Source organism: Triturus cristatus, chromosome 4_1 (assembly GCF_964204655.1).
Source record: "Triturus cristatus chromosome 4_1, aTriCri1.1, whole genome shotgun sequence".
NCBI lineage: Eukaryota > Metazoa > Chordata > Amphibia > Caudata > Salamandridae > Triturus > Triturus cristatus.
Genome location: NC_140585.1, coordinates 860,070,988 through 860,090,764, shown reverse-complemented (window position 1 = coordinate 860,090,764; position 19,777 = coordinate 860,070,988). Strand labels below are relative to the sequence as shown.

Sequence of the window (19,777 nt, the reverse complement as noted above, 5' to 3'; positions counted from 1 at the left end):
ATAGCAGTCTCAGGTGACAATGAGTACAGCCATATGTTAGGCAAGCCGGCTAACTGTATAGTGACTTTTTTTTTTAAACAAATGGACAGTTTTTTGTAAAGGGGGAGTTGATTTTACTAGAAGCTTGCCAGAATACCAGTTATACAAAATATTTATGTATTTCAAATAAAAAATTAAACATTGCTTTGGTGTATTTTTGGATTATTTTTGTCCCATGCAGTAGGACCATTGGCACATGTTGAGAACTGCTTTTTTTGTTTAAGATGTTGGGAATGAACGATATTAAAACATTTGTAATTTATTGAACTTCTCTATGTTTTTGACATCTAAATTTATTCCAGTGTGCTAAAAAGAATACATTTTATACAGTGCCTTCAGAATCATCACCTGAAATTATGGGCTGTCGAAATTCATGTATAATGTTCCTTCATATACATTTCTCTTCATTAGCTTTAACCTTATGAATTGATGCATGGTGGAAACACAATGAAAAATCATTATAAACCACAGCTGTATTGATTACGCAGGGAATCTCATGTTTGTGGACAACTGACAAACATACCTCTCTGCAACCAAAAGAGTCTGACAGACATAATGGTAAATTACTTATGTAGATCAACATTAGGTAGTAAAATCCTACTGATTCATTTTCATTTGTATTTCTAATTTAACAATTTGTTTGAAAAAAACATTAGCGATCTAAACAAATTTGCATTCATGGGTTTAAAACCTCTTCTCAATACTATTTACAAGTTGACGGGAAACACAAAAATAGAAAATACTGACCACGGCTTAAAACAATGGAAAAAACGATGATGATAAAAAATGACAGTTCTGCTGTATCTTAAAGCAGGGACATGGTTGATCTAAGCACAGCAAACTTTTTGTTGATGCTCTTTTTAGAAAACAGTTCACTAACTTTCTGGTACAGAACTTTTTTCTGATATTTTGTAAAAGAAAAACTTAATTTTGCCTTATTTTGACTTTTTATACTGGCTCCTCAAGAAGGAACTAAAATCCTTATTTTGGGCAAAACTGATGTTGAGTTAGCAAGATATTCAGTCTAAGAAAAAGTTACAGAGGCTTAAGGGTGAACTGTCTCAAATGTCAACAAAAAGACATAACATTGGGGGGGGGGGGGGGGAGCCCTCGGCACTTATGGTATGACATCTACATTTTCTTGTTTCATTTTTTATTTTAACACTTTTTATTGATTTTAGCTATAGATTCACAAATTAATACAAATCACAAAGAAATATGTGGCTACTCTGATGAGAACTCTAAAGAGCTTTCAACCTGGCTGAGATAATACATCTTTGTTGTCCTGAATAACACATCTTATACATTTGTATCATCTTGTGGGTAGGTTAAGTCATGAAGGTACACCTGGCAAATGAATAACAATATAGTATAGTGAATGGAAGAGGTATAAATGAAGCAAAGGAAAATTAACAGGATAAATATTAAGAATTTGTTAACGCCTCATCACAGATTGATGAAGATCAGAAGATGTGATGCAACTCACCCTGCCTATAGAAAGGGTTGTCGATTGGGGTTCTGGAGACAGTTTGTAATCCTAGAAGCTGAATTATGTGTGGTGAGAGTTACATCTGTTTGCTTTTCACTGGTTTCTACTGCTCAGAGACCAAGGATCAAAATAAAGGAACTCTTAGGATTATTTGCAAATCTTCTCAGAGTTTTTCTCCTCTCAAATCTCAGCAGCTTTAAACACTTCACGTGAAGTATCAAAAATTGTTCACTCTTTTCTTTCACCTAAAGCCGCAAAAAGAAAGTGTAGTTCTTCCTGTGAATTTATTTTCATGAGAAAATTCTGAAAACGTATGCAACCTCCCCTATACACACTGTATCTGAGGTTTGAGCTACTCTCCAATTTTCTCATGATTCCAGAGGACGTTTCTCTGAGGCAACCGTGGAAATGTAAATCTGGATCCCCAACAGACCCTTGCTCGTCCCAAATCTTAAGGATGATTTCCTCCACCATCAACTCTGTGCTCAATAAAAATTTGAATACCTCTTTATAAGTAGGTCTTTTATCCTCTGATAGGAAGCAAGCTTTTTTTTCTGCCTTTACTTAAGAAGTCCAATGCAGACCCTGCTATACTGAATAATTTTAGACTGATCTCCCTTCTGCCTGTGGGGGCAAAAATCCTGCATAAACTGATAAACGCCTACTTATTTTCCTTTGTGAAATCTAATGGCCTACTTCATGACATGCAATCTAGCTTTCGACCAGCCTTTAGCACTGAAACTGTCCCATTGGGGGTGACTGATCACATCAAAAAGCACCTGGATTGCAAACGCTCCGCTCTGGTGGTTCTGTTGGACCTATCTGCAGCATTCAATGCATTCTTGCATGGCACTCTTTTAGACCGATTCGGATTGGCAGGCATTAAAGGCAGGGCCTTTTCCTGGCTAAAGTCTTTTTTGTAGGATAGATCGCAGCGGGTTCATCTCCATCAGTTTTAGTCACCCCACCGCCCCCAACCCCTTCTATATGCAGCCCCCGGGGCTCAGCTCTGAGTCCTACCCTCTTCAACCTATATTTAGCACCACTGCCTCAGCTGATTGAATCTTGGGGTGTGCAGGGGATGTCTTATGTAGACGATACCCAGCTCTTACTATCCTTCCAGGAGCATTTGGATAATGTCCTTACTAAGCTCAAAGAGTGCCTTAAAGGAGTCGCTGGCTGGTTGGATGCCAACTTCCTTTAACTTAACTTGGACAGAACAGAAGTCCTTTTCTTTGGTCCAAGTGGCCCTCTAACCCCAGCCTCTGGTGGCCTGAGGAGCTTATTCCAGCTCCCGTCTCCACTGCTAGGTATTTGGGAAATAGTATTTGATTCTAACCTCTCTTTTTTAGATCTCGCCTGCGTTGCAGCGCATACGCTGCTTCGCCTTGGCGAGAACTATTGTTTTTGCTTTTGTGTCCGGCTTCTCTGGAAGCGGAGTTGCTGCCCGCTCTGTCGCCATTTGGCTCCGCCCACCTTGACTGGATATTTTGCGAGCCTTGCTCGTGTTTTTCATGAAGCATTTGCGGCGTTTGTTGGTGTCCGCCCTGTTCATTAGGCCCCACCCACCTTGCTCGCCATTTTCAGGAAGCATTTTTGGCGTTTGTTATCTGCATTTTATGCTTCTTCGACACTACTACTTGAAGCCATTCCTTCAGTTTTCCTACATTTCAGGGACACGGCTGCTGTAGTGCATTTCAGTGCAAATTCGGGTCATTTTGTTCAATATTTGCAATTTGCTGCGGGATGTCTCGGGGAGTTAAATGCTCGCTACTGAGGTACGTGGTGAACTGCAGTCAGAAGTTTGAATCACGGCTCACTTTTCCGAAGTTTGTAAACTGAGTGCTATCGCAATGGGCAGTACCAGCCCCTTTTATTTACAGCACTAAGAAATAGCAGAGACGTGGTATATTGGCCCGAGAGCATCAAAGCACTTTAGCCGAGCACCAGTTACATTGCACAAAGTTATGTCACGGGGAGATGAAGTGATTTGCCCAGGATCACAGGATGTTGAGCTGAAACTGGTACTCGAACCTGGTTCCCCGTCTTTTAGGCCACCTCTGCTCAGTATTTACTTGAAACACTAAATTAATAAAAATTTCATTCTAAGATGCTTGGCAAGCCTCACAGATCGGTTAACATCAGGGAGACTGTGCAGGCCTGTCAAGCCTCTCTGGGGCCCACAAACATCCTCCTTCTGGAGGACACGACTTGGCCACGCCCCATTCGGTAAATGCATTTCTCACACAAAGTACACACTGTCCTCGCGTGTGTACCTCTGCATTAAAAGCCACAGTTCATGTGACACTTCTCATTCCTTTGGCTACATTCCCTCAGACAATAACCCGCCCCCAATCTACACACCCTGCTTCACGCTTCCAAGTGCTGATTTTCAGTTTTCCGGGAATCCCAACACTTACTGGAGTGTCCCTGGAAATCTAGGGTGAACTCCCTTTACGTTTCTGCCAAGCTATGTCCTCAAATCCAGACCGGTGAGCATCATGCACACAGAAGTTACCTTGCATTGGTGTAAATGCACGTCAGGGTTTCTCTCAAATATTTTTGACCTATGCAAAAACCCTCCCCTTTATTGTTGTTTTGTGATTTTTTCCAGTTTTCAATAGCGCAATCTCGACCCAAAGGTATTGGAGCGCTTTGCACGAGCACCAGTTATGTTACACAAGGACACATTCATTTTGTTAGGCACGGGGAGATTAAGCGATTTGCCCAGAATCACAGGATGTTGAGCGTCAATGCTGAGACTCTAACCCGGTTTCCCAGTTCCAAAGTGAGCTGCTCTGGCTGTTACGCCCGCTTCCTTTTTGTGAGGTGTTTCCCACCCATTCCGACCCTGGATAGGAATTTACTTCTGCTTCAGGCGGATGAACTCTCCATCACCAGGTTCCAAAATCAGCACCTCTGGCCGTTACACCACAAACCAGCCCCACATCCCCCTTACCTCCCCTCTTTCATATCTGTTACCTCTTCTCCCCTACCTTGCTATTGTCTCTGCCTCTCTCCCCCACATACTTTCTCTCTTTTATTTGCCCCTCTACCTTTTTCCTCTTTTCAACCTTCTCTCCATCACCATCAGCATATTTCTGCATCTCTTTTTCACACCTTTCTCTGCCCCATCTTATATTAATCTTGTCCCTCTTTCACCATCTTTTTTTCCTCTCTCTTAGTTGGCCGTCCCTTGCTTTGCCCTTCTCTCGCTGTTCACTCTCACTGTTCCAACACTCTGTCTCTCCATCTCTGTTTATATTCTTCGGTCCTCCTTTCTCACCACCATTTCTCACTCAGTTTCACTCTAGTAGTGCAACAGTCTGTGAACTCTAATTCTACATCCACTAGCACAGTGCTGCTTCTGACACTATCATTCAAGGTCAGCTGTCACATTCTGCTTGGGGAGTGTAGGTTAAATATGTCCAGCTATATGTGAATGTTTGCTCAATACTCCAATGTGTAATACAACTACAGAACATAAACCTATTTTGGCTTGTACTTCTGTCAACGGTCTATTTTATAATCGTGAAGCCTCCTCAGAATGGTATGTAAAAATGATCTTTTGTCCTGAATTTTGACCCTTTGGCCTGATTTTTTTATCAATGTCCAGAATTTGCCCTCTTGCCAGGTGGTCACCCTAGTCCCTAGGGGATAGGACTCTGGGGTAGTTTGCTTAGCACACAGCTCCCAACGACAGCCGACAGGATGTATGAGTGACAGGCCTTGGAGAACAAGTGGGCGTGCACGAGAGGTCCTCAGTTAGGGGTCACAAAACAGGGGCTGTCAGGACACTTGGCAGTTCCGTTCCAAGTCTTTCAAAGTTACTGGTCTGAACCCACCCCATAAACAGAACAGAATGTGTAGTTGTAAAGCGCACGTTCACCTAGAAGGATATCTTGGCGCTGAATAACAGATGTTTATTGTCACCCAACTCAATGATACTCATTTTATCGACCTCGGAAGAATGAAAGGCTGAGCAAACCCACCGGGATTTGAACCTGTGACCATGAGGGCAAGCACCGGCCCCTACCATGGACGCATTAGTCCACTAAGCCCCCTTCCCGGCAAAATGAGCATTTGCAATGCAATAGGTCTCACATTTTCATAACTTTGACCTATTGGTGTTGTAAATGACAATGCCTTTTATTATTGCAGGTTTTTTAAACATAAATAAAAGGCATTGTCATTTACAATGTAAAAAGCCAAAATCTCGCAAATGCGAGACCTAATGCATTGCAAATGCTTGTCTTTTCAACTTGTTTTTATTGAAGGCACTTCATGAAAGGATATCATTAACATTTGTCATATACTTTTTTCATTCAGATTGAACAAGTTTAATCAGTCGTTTGCTAAACTCAAATCCTTGAATAAGCTGTTGCATTTGGTCCTGTATGATACGTGAAAAATGGTGGTTCACACCTTGGTAATCTCCTGTTTAAACTATGCTATTAGTCTCTATTTGGGCCTTCCTAATATGAAGAGTCCAAATGCTTCAAAATGCAGCAGTAAAACTGATCCAGAGAGTTTCTTATCAACAGTCTGTATCATCTAAAGCAGCTACATGGGCTGACAGTTATTAATCGCATCAAATTTATAAAGCCTTCTGCTTTTAGGGCCTTTGCAGGGGAGGGCCCGTCCTATCTGAGAAAAAATACTTTGTCCTCACAAGCAATGCAGATCTCTTAGGTTGAATAACCTTCGAATGCTGCAGGTCCCAAAATTCACTAAGCTTAGACAGGGAGGTAAATCTGTACGTTCCTGACCTTGTTCCTGACGTCCAAACTGTGGAACATACTCCTGTTAGCTTTCTTAGGGCTGCCTTTGTCTCTATTGTCAAAAAAGAATTAGAACCCTTTCTTTTTAATAAAGGCTAGTCCCCTCTACACTGCTATCGTATGATCAGTCTCTTAGCCTTGAGCACAGGGTTGCTTCTGATGGAGCAGCCGTGCCCTGTATAAATGTCCTTGATTGATTTATGCACTTCTTGAGGTTTTATCAAAGCCAAATGTATGCATTAGAGTATTCAAAAAACGTTGACAAAAGCCTTTCCTACATTTAAGTCTATGGCTGCTGTACCAGTGTAGGATTGTTTAGCATTGTTTACAATGTGGCGGAAGGGCCTTCACTTGATAAATTTGTTTCCATAAATCCAGTTTGTGTTTGGTCAGTTATGTCACAACCTTTAGGCTCCAGCCTGTTTCATACAACTTTGGCCTAAATTATGCAGTCTAAATGTATACACACTGTAATTTTTGGTTTGTGTCTGATCTTTTTTTTTTTGGGAGGTTTCCACATATTTATCCCAATTTTTCAAAATAATGGAATAGGTCTAGCAACGTGTTTTTCAGCTGATCCCAGAAGATTTTATGGAACTCTGCTGCGAACCCTTCTGGGCCAGGGGATTTTCCTGATTTGCGTTTCTCTTCTACTCTAGAGAGCTCTGTGAGTTCTATTAGTCTATCAAGACTGTTCGTTCTCCTCCAAGATCAGTGAGCAATGTAGGTTGTTGAGATATTGTTTGCAGCTATCTGGGTTTATAGTTGTGTTTTTAGACTATAGATCTTAATTGACCGTTTTAAAAGTATGTGCTGTTTGAGGTGCTTTCATATGAATTGTAATAGTTTGTCTTTAATCTACAACATTTTGGAGTTCTACTGTTTAAGTTTTAGATTGGCAGGTAGCATTGTGCCTGCTTTATGTGCTCTGCATTACCTCATAGGTTTTTTTGTTTCATGATCCGTACATCTTCTCTGCAGCTCAATATTTTGTTATATTCATTTTTTTATTATTATTCGTCGTTTCCAACAAAGTGTTCCTTTTTAAGTTTCTTTGGACCTGATTTATAGTTCTGAGTACATTATTTATCCGTCAGGCAATGTAAAATGGAGTAAAATACTGTGTTGGTCTGAGGGAGTAACCATGCTTCCAATTTAGAGATGTTCGCAGGCCCAGCAGACGTCTCTTAACATTGGCAGAAACCGCCGTAACGGAGGTTCCTTACAATGTACTAAAAGTTTGATGGACAGTTCAGTCAACATGCCGGTACCATCTTTTCAAACTTTTAACATGTTTTTAGGTCTCGGCTGGCGTTGGAGCGCGCATGCGCTCCTCGCCTCGAGACTTATAGTAAACAGAGAAGGGAACTCGAGCCCAGCCCCTCATTTCCATTGGGTAGCGTCGGCGTTTATGGTAAACGCTGGCTTCCCATTGGAAAGGAGGGTTTTTCGTTGCCTCCCTTTGGCTTTTACTTGGACTGCCTCACCTGATTCACGGCTGTCGTGAAGACTTTTCTTATCTGCTTGTTTATTTAACAAGCAGATAAGATAAGTCTTCACAACAGCTGTGAAGCAGGCACGGAGCTCAGAGGCACACGGGGTCACGGGAAGGACAAGGCAATGGCGAGCGTTTTTTTTTTTAAAAAGGCATTACAGCACTAAGACATTATTCTGAATCGGGGTTTTTCGTCAGTCTGATGTCGCTTAGCTGGTTATCTTCTTGCAAGTTAGTCAAAATGTTTGTTATACAGTAAATATATATATATATATATATATCCAAAATCCAAAAACACCCATATGGAAGAGCCGCCAAGTAGAAGGTAAGTGCATTAATCTTTATTGGGAAACTGCAGCGCATCCAAAGAAAAACGTGCTTTAAAATCCATAGCGCCTTCAGCCAGACGCGTTTCGAATATCTTCTTAATCATTGGCCTGTCAGCGCAGCAATGAAACCGGGCAAAGCAAGCATGCTACTAATTATATCCCTGGAACCGCCCTGTTAGGCGTGGCCGTACCTGCGGCATTCTGGTTCCTGTAGTAGCATGTAGTATTCCTCAAGTGAGTGATAAGCCCAGAGTCCTGCAATAACACTTTTCAATCTCCAGTGAGTCAAAGTCAAGTTTTTTTCGAAATGCCATGCAAAATTCTGTGACCCAATAGGCTCTACCTCCTGCAAAACAGTTACCTCGAACCTCGAAGTTACAGCAGGTCCGCATAGCAGAGTGGCTGCTTCCGCGACCGGGTCAGCCGCAACATATCCAAAATCCAAAAACACCCATATGGAAGAGCCGCCAAGTAGAAGGTAAGTGCATTAATCTTTATTGGGAAACTGCAGCGCATCCAAAGAAAAACGTGCTTTAAAATCCATAGCGCCTTCAGCCAGACGCGTTTCGAATATCTTCTTAATCATTGGCCTGTCAGCGCAGCAATGAAACCGGGCAAAGCAAGCATGCTACTAATTATATCCCTGGAACCGCCCTGTTAGGCGTGGCCGTACCTGCGGCATTCTGGTTCCTGTAGTAGCATGTAGTATTCCTCAAGTGAGTGATAAGCCCAGAGTCCTGCAATAACACTTTTCAATCTCCAGTGAGTCAAAGTCAAGTTTTTTTCGAAATGCCATGCAAAATTCTGTGACCCAATAGGCTCTACCTCCTGCAAAACAGTTACCTCGAACCTCGAAGTTACAGCAGGTCCGCATAGCAGAGTGGCTGCTTCCGCGACCGGGTCAGCCGCAACATATCCAAAATCCAAAAACACCCATATGGAAGAGCCGCCAAGTAGAAGGTAAGTGCATTAATCTTTATTGGGAAACTGCAGCGCATCCAAAGAAAAACGTGCTTTAAAATCCATAGCGCCTTCAGCCAGACGCGTTTCGAATATCTTCTTAATCATTGGCCTGTCAGCGCAGCAATGAAACCGGGCAAAGCAAGCATGCTACTAATTATATCCCTGGAACCGCCCTGTTAGGCGTGGCCGTACCTGCGGCATTCTGGTTCCTGTAGTAGCATGTAGTATTCCTCAAGTGAGTGATAAGCCCAGAGTCCTGCAATAACACTTTTCAATCTCCAGTGAGTCAAAGTCAAGTTTTTTTCGAAATGCCATGCAAAATTCTGTGACCCAATAGGCTCTACCTCCTGCAAAACAGTTACCTCGAACCTCGAAGTTACAGCAGGTCCGCATAGCAGAGTGGCTGCTTCCGCGACCGGGTCAGCCGCAACATATCCAAAATCCAAAAACACCCATATGGAAGAGCCGCCAAGTAGAAGGTAAGTGCATTAATCTTTATTGGGAAACTGCAGCGCATCCAAAGAAAAACGTGCTTTAAAATCCATAGCGCCTTCAGCCAGACGCGTTTCGAATATCTTCTTAATCATTGGCCTGTCAGCGCAGCAATGAAACCGGGCAAAGCAAGCATGCTACTAATTATATCCCTGGAACCGCCCTGTTAGGCGTGGCCGTAACTGCGGCATTCTGGTTCCTGTAGTAGCATGTAGTATTCCTCAAGTGAGTGATAAGCCCAGAGTCCTGCAATAACACTTTTCAATCTCCAGTGAGTCAAAGTCAAGTTTTTTTCGAAATGCCATGCAAAATTCTGTGACCCAATAGGCTCTACCTCCTGCAAAACAGTTACCTCGAACCTCGAAGTTACAGCAGGTCCGCATAGCAGAGTGGCTGCTTCCGCGACCGGGTCAGCCGCAACATATCCAAAATCCAAAAACACCCATATGGAAGAGCCGCCAAGTAGAAGGTAAGTGCATTAATCTTTATTGGGAAACTGCAGCGCATCCAAAGAAAAACGTGCTTTAAAATCCATAGCGCCTTCAGCCAGACGCGTTTCGAATATCTTCTTAATCATTGGCCTGTCAGCGCAGCAATGAAACCGGGCAAAGCAAGCATGCTACTAATTATATCCCTGGAACCGCCCTGTTAGGCGTGGCCGTACCTGCGGCATTCTGGTTCCTGTAGTAGCATGTAGTATTCCTCAAGTGAGTGATAAGCCCAGAGTCCTGCAATAACACTTTTCAATCTCCAGTGAGTCAAAGTCAAGTTTTTTTCGAAATGCCATGCAAAATTCTGTGACCCAATAGGCTCTACCTCCTGCAAAACAGTTACCTCGAACCTCGAAGTTACAGCAGGTCCGCATAGCAGAGTGGCTGCTTCCGCGACCGGGTCAGCCGCAACATATCCAAAATCCAAAAACACCCATATGGAAGAGCCGCCAAGTAGAAGGTAAGTGCATTAATCTTTATTGGGAAACTGCAGCGCATCCAAAGAAAAACGTGCTTTAAAATCCATAGCGCCTTCAGCCAGACGCGTTTCGAATATCTTCTTAATCATTGGCCTGTCAGCGCAGCAATGAAACCGGGCAAAGCAAGCATGCTACTAATTATATCCCTGGAACCGCCCTGTTAGGCGTGGCCGTACCTGCGGCATTCTGGTTCCTGTAGTAGCATGTAGTATTCCTCAAGTGAGTGATAAGCCCAGAGTCCTGCAATAACACTTTTCAATCTCCAGTGAGTCAAAGTCAAGTTTTTTTCGAAATGCCATGCAAAATTCTGTGACCCAATAGGCTCTACCTCCTGCAAAACAGTTACCTCGAACCTCGAAGTTACAGCAGGTCCGCATAGCAGAGTGGCTGCTTCCGCGACCGGGTCAGCCGCAACATATCCAAAATCCAAAAACACCCATATGGAAGAGCCGCCAAGTAGAAGGTAAGTGCATTAATCTTTATTGGGAAACTGCAGCGCATCCAAAGAAAAACGTGCTTTAAAATCCATAGCGCCTTCAGCCAGACGCGTTTCGAATATCTTCTTAATCATTGGCCTGTCAGCGCAGCAATGAAACCGGGCAAAGCAAGCATGCTACTAATTATATCCCTGGAACCGCCCTGTTAGGCGTGGCCGTACCTGCGGCATTCTGGTTCCTGTAGTAGCATGTAGTATTCCTCAAGTGAGTGATAAGCCCAGAGTCCTGCAATAACACTTTTCAATCTCCAGTGAGTCAAAGTCAAGTTTTTTTCGAAATGCCATGCAAAATTCTGTGACCCAATAGGCTCTACCTCCTGCAAAACAGTTACCTCGAACCTCGAAGTTACAGCAGGTCCGCATAGCAGAGTGGCTGCTTCCGCGACCGGGTCAGCCGCAACATATCCAAAATCCAAAAACACCCATATGGAAGAGCCGCCAAGTAGAAGGTAAGTGCATTAATCTTTATTGGGAAACTGCAGCGCATCCAAAGAAAAACGTGCTTTAAAATCCATAGCGCCTTCAGCCAGACGCGTTTCGAATATCTTCTTAATCATTGGCCTGTCAGCGCAGCAATGATATACACACTGGGGTGACTTAAAGTGAGCCAGACCCCAGGCACCAGATCCGGTCCAGGACTTAAAATAATCGTTTTATTTGATCAATCGATTTTACTCTTTTATCCAAATGATCCCAATTTCCGAGCTGCCATCTGTAGTGAAGGGGCCGTCCCCGGGAAGGTGCCCACAGTGGGACTACACTGGGAGCGGCGCTGCCGGGTCCCTCGAGGGGGTCGTGATGAACTGGAGGGGCTGATTCCGGGCCTTGCGTTTTTTTTCGCAGTAGCTCAATAAACGTCAAATGAATTGATTTGGGTCATTAATTACGGTGTTTAGCGTGAAAAGGCACGTTTCCCCATTAGAAAACTTTTGTGCTAATCTCGTGCCGGCCTCCTTGACATCTGATGCGGGCGCGCCCTGGTAGAGATCTCCGGGTCGCTCTTTATCCGAGACACATTAGAAGCTGTCTGTCTCCGGGCCGCCTCTCGGCTGCACCGGCAGGGCAGGAGTACGGCCGGCTTCTGATGTGGATTGTAGCAGTTGTATAGCGCCTTGTGCCCCTGACGAGCCTTCTAAGCACCCCTGAGTGGTCAGCGATACCTTGTTTTGTGGTCGGTTTATACAGTGTATTGAATCGCAGCTCTTTTATAGTGCCACTTGCTCTCTGGAGGATTCAAGGCCCGTATGGTAACGTGGGTTGCTTAATTTCTATATTCGGTTTGTGTTTGATTTTAGAATTTGTGTAGCACATCCCAACGCTTCTGCGTTGCAGAGTTACTTTGATTCTATGGTTGACATGTGCAATGAATTCTAATATATCTTTTACATAGCGTTTCACACGCCAGATAGGGATAGATCGAAACCCTTTTAAGTACTACACGGTTACCTTATTTGTCGGGTTTGTTATACAGTAAATAAATATATATATATATATATATAATCACATAATTTCAGTCACGGGCCATTGGCCTCATAGTCACTTTCGTCTAACCCGCAGTTTCCTTATTTCACTAGTCTATTAGTGAGTGCTTGTATTGTACACGTATTCTAGCACCCCGTGTCCATCACGGGGCACCGAGGCACTTCTCGGAAACGTGCTGCTCACGTATTCCTATACAGCTTGCCTTCAATTATACTCAGATATTGTATTTTAATTTCGGTTTGTGAGAACAGGGCGGGGGAGTTTGACCGCCGTTAACTTCCCAGATCTGTCAGGGTTCAGGGGGCAGCGCGTGTGATGCTGGTGTGTTGTGTCGGGACGGTACGGGCTCTGGGGGCGGATATCATTCTTGTTTTTCAAAGATAGTAAACAGATGCCTGCGTACTGCGCTGTTTTGGGATTTAAAAAACACAGCGAGGCAGCTATACACCAGTGCTCAGACTATCACTCGCTACCTACATTTATTTCAGGAAAAATGCTTGTAACTATTACAACTTATTTTCACGAGTTGTTAAAAAATAGGAATAAAACAAAACAATGTCCACGCGTTCAACCAACAAACACCAGTGTGCGTTGCGTTCACACAGTTACAAGACAGCCGTGCGCGCCTTGGATGGTTTAGTTATTTCAAATGATTTATACAGATATTAAATATGTATTTATTTCATATCCTACTTGAACAGAATAATGTTTTTTAAAGTAGCATCCCGCACTTTTTAAATGCGCAAATAAAACAAGGGCCAGGTATGTGCAGTACCTGCTTTTCGCATTTCCAAGCTTCATTAAACAAATTCAAACTCTAGTGAAATCCTCCAGAAATAATACAATTTCTCGGTTAAAATTCGAGGTATAACGTTGTTGTTTTAAAATAAAATTTACCTCTTAATATTTTTCCATATTTTTAATTTAAGGATCCAAGAAGATAGTTAAAAGGAAAGTAAACACTATACAATTTCTTACTGAACTTTTTTTTGAAATCCAGAATTGACCGGCAGAAAGACCCGGGACGTACCGCGGTTCCTCACAAAACTTGCGCGCACTTTCCAGTCTCTTCTTTAGATGCACTTGACCGGTTTGTGTCACAATGCAAAGAGCGGCGTCTTTTAGCACATTTAATACTACAGTGCAGTAAAACTAATGCAGGGCGATAAAGTACGGATTTTCAATATCTCAAGAAAGAAAGCTTGAAAAAACAGGAAAAAGTCACTAAAGCACAGAGGGGAGGGCACGGCAGGGTGGAAGCCCGTGAGGCGTAGGGAGCAGGACCGCTCGCCTCCCAGAGCCTACTAATACTTATTGGAGCCAAGTAGTATCAGCTCCCGTGGTGTACAGAGGTCGGGGACCCAGGCTACAGCTGCCCTCGCACTAGCTAAGGTATTTCGAGCCCAGGGAGCAAGTAGTGCCCAGGTAAAAGATGCAGGTGAGTGGCGCTATGAGGGTTGAATTCAAAATCCTCTAGATACTAATGTCTTAATTAAAGAAAGAGGGGCGTTTGTATTTATGAACTAAAAACTCAAGATTATCTATCTATCTATCTATCTATCTATCTATCTATCTATCTATCTATCTATCTATCTATCTATCTATCTATCTATCTATCTATCAGTCCGCCCATCTAAATACCTACCTACGGTCCATCTAAATACCTACCTACCTACAGATTGGCTAACTGCTTGCATAGCTTCCTGTTTATCTGCAGGCCTGTCTATACTGTCCTGTAAAAATAATTGTGACTCAAACAAGTTATTTGGAACATGTGCATCAATTAAGGCAGATCCACCGGTGGTATCTCCAAAACTCATTTTTAAGGAGTCACATAGGGGCCACAGATAAAACTGGTAGGATCACCTATCGGAGGCACGCTGGAGAGCTTCCGAACACACATATTTATATATATGTTAATACTACTTGCCAGTTATTCATGTACTCATTCTTCCTTATTGCTTTCCCTTTCTCATTACTCTTTTCTGTCATTTCTACTCCTATTCCTCCTCATATTTTTAATTAATATTACAATTCCACTTTCTTTACATCGTATGTTTTCCTTCTGGTTCTTCCACTTGAGCCTTGACTCCTCCTGCAGACCTTGCTAAACAGTGCGAGCTCTGCTTTCTGCTTTTCTTATCAACTCTTTGACCAATTTGTATATGGTGATGGTGTGGAACTAGGTTCAAATACAGCGGGAGCATGAGCTCCTGTTGGCCCCACCTTGGTGACACCACTGAGATTCACACTGGTATTATTACAGTGGAAGGGTCCAATGTAATCGTATTAACACAGTCCAGCTTAACTAAGGAAAAAACCTTTTCTTAGAGGTTCTCATTTTACCTCTTATAACTACTTTAGCGCTGCATTCCATCAACTTTTCCTCTGAATCATCATTCACCGCATTCTCTGTATCAAGGTCTAGGTCATGGGAACACACAAATATTTTAGCAGGGGCCAAAAACTTTAGTTTGTGGGGTGTTCGAGGGCCGCACTGATGCCAGCAGGTTGGCGGTTTGGGGTGGGGTGTTGGCTAAGCTGCGTGCAGGGGAAGCAAATCATTTATGTCTAGTCGCTGAATTGTATCATGTAAAACCATAAAACCTTGGATCAATCCCACCCTTACAGACTTACCGAAGCATAGCGCCCACTTTGGGGACAAGATCCCAGAGGCTTCACTGGTCAGGTCATCACTCCCTGCCTTTAATGGTGTCATTCAGGGTGCTATGCAGGGGCTCTATTAGCGGTGTTATGAGAAGTCCTCTATGACGTCCTAGAGAGACACTTAGAATATCATTGCTGGGGTGCATGACAAAGCTGTTGAATTTGTTTCTTGGCTTGCCCCCAAAGCACACCCCTCCCACCTCCAACAAAGCATAGGCGCTCACAGCATCGTTTTCACTTTGAATTCGTCTGCTTGCAGTGTTGTTTGTTGGATTTCCTCTATAGCACACACTTCCCACCTCTAGACACAGCATGACCGCGTTCTTTTTAATTTCGTCTGAATAACCCGCTTTTACTTTACATTTATATGTAGATAGCTTTACTTGTTTTGGCAGGGGGAGATAAAGTGATTTGCCCAGATTCACAGGATGTTGAGCCAACGAGGAGGGTCGAACCTGGTCCCCTCCACTCCAAAGTTGGCTGCTTTGGCCGTTATGCCACACCTTCTTCTTTGTCATATTGATGTTAAAAAAAGAAAAGAATCATTAAAAATGCAATAGGTCTCGCCTTTGATTAAGTTAAAGCCATTTGCTTTGCTAATGGTATTGTATTCAAGCTTTGCAATTATTTAGTCTCTATTTGTTATGTGCGAAAATATATGTACATATCACAAATATACACTATAAATAATGCAAAGCTAGAATACAATACCATTAGCAAAGCAAATGGCTTTAACTTAATCAAAGGCGAGACCTATTGCATTTTCAATGCTTGTTGTATTTTCTGATAGAGACTTCTTGTCAAGGCTTGTGCTTGCGAGGAAACTCCTTAAGATCAGTGCGTTATACAATATGGTCCACCTCTTGACATCCCCAATTCCACTCACCATAAAGGTATAGAGTTATAGGACGATCAAGTGAGGGAAAGGGTAGTGGGAAAGGAACAGCAAGGAGAGATACCGGCAGCAAAACAGAAATCTAAAAGAAACACGTAGTGATAGATTCCTTACCTTAGAATTACCCCCAGGCGTCAGACTGGATCCGGAAAGTTTTTGTCAGCAGTACCCCCGCGCGTCGGTAGGTGGCGTCATGCGGCTCTGCGTCCGTCGTGGTCGCCGAGATGACATCGCGGCAGCTACTTAGACGCTGCCCTCGCGCACTGACGTCAGTTCTTTCTTTTTCCGCGCCAGCAAGCACAGATCCGGAGAGAGCGGTACCCCCAGTAATTTTTTGTCTTGAGTTTTTCGAGGCTTTTTGTCTCGGTCTTTTGAGTCGTTCTACTCCTGGTGCTGTATGGATGCCCGGCTTCAAGTCTTGGGGGGACTGTCATCGCATGATGTCGGTAACGGACCCGCACCGTGTGTCTATACTGCCTGGGGCACGACCACAACCCCAAGTCGTGCCCCGACTAACGGGCCATGGCGCCAAAGACTTTGCAGGAGCAGTCCCGAAAGTTGCTTGAAGCCCGGCAGTCGGCTCCGCGCCGCTCAAGGTCCCGGTCCCATGGGAGGTCAAGGGGCCGGTCACGGAGCCATCGTTCATCGGGATCGAAGTCTTCGTACTCGGGGTCAGGAAGGCGAAGCATCACAAGAAGTCGAAGAAGCGTCATCGTTCAATGACTTCCCCTCACCCATCGTGGCTGAGGGTGCGGGTGGTGCCTCCCCCGCTTCTCCGGTAGAGCCTACGCAGTCACTGTCGGTCTACCCGCCCTTCCCGTGTCCGTCAACGACTCCGGCCCAGCTGCAGGGATTTCTGTCAGCCATGGCCCGCCTCTTTGGGCCGTCGGGCCCCGCGGGCCCGACTAGGGTTCCTCGCCCTTTACTGTCGGTGGCTCCGGCATCGCTGTCGGCTCCGGCCCCGGCACCGCAGGGCCTCCAAGGATCCAGGCCTGGATCCCGGTCGATGCCGGTTGACCTTGTGACACCTCCACCGACCCCACCGGCACCACCTCCGACGTCACCTGTGCCACCGGACGTCGTCGTCCCCGGTTTCAGTCCCGATGTAGACACGGCGCCGGAACGGCTTCGCTTGATGCCGATGGGGCCTTTCTATCTCTGTGTCCAGCCTCCTTATTTTCGGCCTGTACATCAGCCTTCGGAGGAAGGGGAGGACTGAGAGGGGTCTGAGGACCCTCTCACAGCTCAATGTGAGTATGACCCGGACTGGGCAGAGGAGCTGGGGATGCCAGTGGTCTTGACACCTCTCCTGACCTTGGCATGCTAACTCCTCCTACCGTGGCTACGGAGGAGGGTGCATGTTGCGTAGGGCGGCCGAGGCTCACCACCTCGAACTCCCTACAGTTGCCGTCAGGACTAACCACCTGACAGAAGTGCTTCAGCCGGCGGCTACCTCTGCGGTGCCACTGCTGCCTTTTAATGATGCACTTTCTGACGTTCTTTTGGGCACCTGGTCCAGGCCCAACACTGGGGCACCTGTGGATAGGAACATGGCCCGACGCTATCATCTGGTCGCGAGGGATCCCCTTTTCCTCTCCCAACACCCCACCCCTGAGAGCTTGGTTATCCAAGCCTCCACGTCCTGGAGCGCATTCCCTACTCCACCCCCGGACAGGGAATCCAAGAGACTGGAACAGTCCGGGAAGAAGATTTTATCTTCTGCCAGTTCATGGCTGCGGACTGTGAACACCGCATGCCTCTTGGGCCGTTATTCCCACTCTGTGTGGGATACGGTGGCGCAAGGGCTGCCTCAGTGTCCGGAGGAGGCGCAGACGGTGCTCTTTCAGGCTATTGCTGAAGGGAGAGATGCAGCAAAGTTCACAATTCGATGTGGCCTTGACACCGCTGACTCGCTGGGCAGGGCGATTTCCACGACAGTGGCGCTCCGTCGCATGCCTGGCTGAGGACTACTGGTTTCTCGGGGGATGTCCAGAACACCCTGATGGACATGCCCTTGGATGGCATTCGCCTTTTTGGCAACAAGGCAGATAGTGCGTTGGAGCGCTTTAAGGACTCACGGGCTACGGCCAAGTCCTTGGGCCTTTCCGCCACGCGCCCTTCTCTGCCTTCTGCTCCTTTCGCGGCCAAGGAAGGGGCGCCCGACACGTTAGCTTCAGAGCCACAGGCCGGCACAGCGACAGACTCAGCGCGGACGTGGGACCCGCCGAGGCGGGTCAGGGGGCCAGCGGGCAGGTCAGTCCACCTCCACCCCAGCCACCACTGCCCCAAAAACTTCCTAGTTCGGTTTTTCAGGCCAACACCTCCTCCACTGGCGCACCATCACTTCGGACAGGTGGGTTTTACAAATAGTCCTAAGGGGCTATTCCCTCCCCTTCGAGACATCCCCTCCAGCCATGCCACCCCAGTACCACCGCATGTCGGGGGATCACTTGGCACTTCTACAACAGGAAGTCGCTGCCCTCTTGACCAAGGGGGCCATGGAGCATGTTCCTGCGCCAGAAGTAGGACGTGGTTGTTATTCCCACTACTTTCTGGTGCCCAAGAAGGACAAGGGCCTGCGTCCTATCTTGGACCTCAGGGACGTCAATCGCTTCCTCCGGAAGGAGAAGTTCAAGACGCTAACTCTGGCTTAGGTCTTGTCTGCCCTGGACCCTGGAGACTGGATGGTAACGTTGGACCTGCAGGATGCTTATTTCCACATTCTCGTCCTGCCGGCCCACAGGCGTTACCTGCGGTTCACGGTAGGTCGCGACCACTTTCAGTTTACCGTGCTCCTCTTTAGCCTTACCAGTGCCCTTCAGGTGTTCACGAAAGTGATGGCGGTGGTCGCAGCTCATCTGCGCAGATCAGGGGTTCCAGACGACTGGCTGTTGAAGGCGGGCTCGCCCCACCACCGCGGTTGGTATTGATAGGGTATCTATTCTAAGGTAAGGAATCTATCACTACGTGTTTCTTTCAGATGAACACGTTACTTACCTTTGGTAACGATATAGCTGTAAGAAAAATTAGTTAGTGATAGATTCCTTACCGCCCCACCCATCCTCCCCATTCTGCGAACTGATTTCTAGGGTCAAGGTCATCCCTTTCAGGGCCCTAGTTTCAATGCACCAGTGGTCAGTATCTTGCATGGCTCTGCGTTCCTGACGCTGAAAGTCTTGTACTGAACTGACATCCGCGCGCGAGGGTGACGTCTAAGTAGCTGTCGCAACGTCATCTCTGCGACCACGACGGACACGGAGCCACACAACGCCATCTTCCGACACGCAGGGGTACCGCTGACGAAACTTTCCAGATCCAGTCTGACGCCTGGGGGTAATTCTAAGGTAAGGAATCTATCACGAACTAATGTTTCTTACAGATATACCGTTACCGCAGGTAAGTAACTTGTTCAACAGTTATAAAAAATGTAATCCCCTATTCTCATGAATTCCATTATGTAGGTGATATCAATTAATACCTAGCATCATTTAGCAATTCCTTGGCTAAAGATGCTCTCACTGTGCTTAAACATGAAATGACAACAGCAAACAGTATATATTAACACCCACACTTTCTTTCCATACATAAATGCAGAAACTGCCATACATACTGAAAAACAAGGATAGTATTTGACAAAATCAATGCTTCAATGCTCCTAGAAACCATATTAGAGTATTTG

The 19,777-nt window shown here is 45.4% G+C and overlaps 1 protein-coding gene across 5 annotated transcripts in view; it reads left to right on the top strand.

Moving 5' to 3' along the window:
- The window catches only part of TASOR2 (transcription activation suppressor family member 2), a 1,022,580-nt gene that overhangs the window by 388,112 nt on the left and 614,691 nt on the right, over positions 1-19,777 (top strand). The gene's annotated exons all lie outside the window — the stretch shown is intronic.